This window comes from Dreissena polymorpha, chromosome 4 (assembly GCF_020536995.1).
Source record: "Dreissena polymorpha isolate Duluth1 chromosome 4, UMN_Dpol_1.0, whole genome shotgun sequence".
NCBI classification, from domain to species: domain Eukaryota; kingdom Metazoa; phylum Mollusca; class Bivalvia; order Myida; family Dreissenidae; genus Dreissena; species Dreissena polymorpha.
In genome coordinates, this window is record NC_068358.1 from 66,464,898 (window position 1) to 66,467,116 (window position 2,219).

General features: G+C 38.3%; 1 long non-coding RNA gene across 1 annotated transcript in view; it reads left to right on the forward strand.

The window, feature by feature from the left end:
- Positions 1-1,623, forward strand: part of LOC127880104 (uncharacterized) — a 1,751-nt gene extending 128 nt beyond the window's left edge. The window contains exon 2 of the long non-coding RNA XR_008049422.1: positions 486-1,623. This is a non-coding gene — a long non-coding RNA (uncharacterized LOC127880104). The remainder of the gene's footprint in view (positions 1-485) is intronic.
- Positions 1,624-2,219: the final 596 nt, after the last annotated feature.

The window sequence follows — 2,219 nt, forward strand, 5'->3', positions numbered from 1 at the left end:
AATGTACATACAACTGACTTTTGGTTCCAGTTATAAAAGCGTCATTACGTCGTTTTAGTTTATCCAAAGGAATATTATGTTAAGTGTTAAAAGGGATAATTTTGCCGTCCAATAAAATACAACAGGATCTGACACCGTTTTCGATGTAACTGGATGAAATCCACAGAGAATGTGTTGGTTAAGGTAATCAGTGTAGAAAAATATCGGGAAAATATATCATTAAAAACATAGAATGACAACAATTAAGACTCAATCACGGTTTAAATACAAAAGCAGTATAAATTAGTATGAATCAAAGTTCAAATGTAAGTAGCCATGTCAATTGTCAATGTAAAAAAAGTGACACGGAAGAACGGGGCTAAATCCATGTGCGGAACGTGTCGTACCGGACTGCACAGGCTATTCTGAGACAACACATTACACACATGCATTAAGCCATGTTTCCAAGAGCGAGGCTCAAGTTATTTTGTCTGTAACTGTTTCAGGGAGTGCAAATTATTGAAGTCGTCGGGTCCTGGTCCTACTTAGCCGTGTTTTTGCAGGTATGTACCTTGGCATGGTCACTGTCCTGGCTGCCGTGGGTATACTGATGGTCATAATGCTTTTGATGGTCTACAATACGGAAGGGGACGTCAATCAGTCGAAGTCCGTCTCCGAAGGTTGCGTTCTGCGCTTTCTGAAGTTCACCGCTTGCTGCATCTGCTCGTCCAAACGTCGCCTTATCAACCGCGTTCTACGACGGAGAGGGTCGGCTTCAACGGTCCAGGTTTCACCAACACAAGGGAACCAGTCCGCCAGTCGCGGTAACCAGCCAGTGACCGATAGCTTTGACTGAGAGGCCGATATGACCTGGAAGGAGATAGCCATTGTCCTGGACAGATTCGTGTTTGTCGTATTTCTAGCGTTGTCAATCTTTATGAACGTGAGCTGCCTGGTAGGATTGATAGTGGGAGCGGACCAAAAGAAACTATGATGACGTAACCGTTATGACGACATACGCGCTCTAGAACATCAACCTTTGATTGTAATCTAATATTGATTAGCAATTTCTCTTTATCCAACATTAATTTCTACTATATTCATCAAATACAGTTTTAACCCATTACTATACAATAGCCTGATTTTACAAGTTCGTGCAAACGACTCTAGAAAGTAAAGAGGGAAAATGGGAAATTGCTGAAGATTGCTCGAGATTAGCAATTTCTCCTCATCCCACAATAATTTCTACCCTACAAATGGATGTTGTCATATTGTATAAACATTTGAAAAATGTTGTCTGCAAAAAAAGATAAATATTTTGTTACATTTTTTTTTATTTTTTTTATTTTTTTCATTTATTTTATTTATTCATTTATTAAATTGTTGTTAAACATTCCAGTCAGTACAGTGATTCAAGCCCTCGTGGGTCTCTTGTAATGTTATGCTTGTTTGTTGTAATGTGAACATGTTTATTGATAAATTAAAACCAGTTTTAGTTATTTAATAACTTCATGATTCAACCAATTTAAATGCAATTTATGTCACAAGCAAAGTCACAAGTGTTATTCATTGCCTGATCTTTGTCAGCTGAATAATACATGATGAACTGATTGTGTTTAAATAGAATAAAGACTGATGAAAGGACTCACTCTTTGTCATCAATTATTTCCTGCTCAGCAAAGTGGTACTCCAGCCTCCGCCTCTTTCATGGTTGCGTTGTTGGGGTAGCCATACTTCCATCAGCTGGAATTGGATCTGGGTACCTGTTGGTAGGGCCAATCCCTGCAACAAAATGCTATAAATATAGAAAAATAAGTTTTCATTAATTATTGTGCACCCAGTGTGGGGCTCGAAGCCACGACCACTGTAACTCTAGATCAGTGCTCTACCATCTAAGCTAACAGGGCGGCTGGTTCTTTCCCCAAAACAAGAGTAACTATACTAATCTTGTTACGACAATAAGCAAAGCTCAGTATTTTTTTAATTTCCAATGGTCATATCCTTAATTAGAACTATAGAGGACTGACTTTGGAATTATCGATCGGGCCTTAGTCAAATTGCAGCATTTAATGCGATAAGTAGATTAGACGACATATAGCCTATGACTAATCATTAATGAACTAGTCCAAATGTTGTTGTATTACTATTTTATGAGAAACGTTGACAGAACTTTAAGTACCTGTGTGGTTCCAACTCCTTGATCAGTAAGCCCACAGTCAAACTACATCACTAAAGAGTTA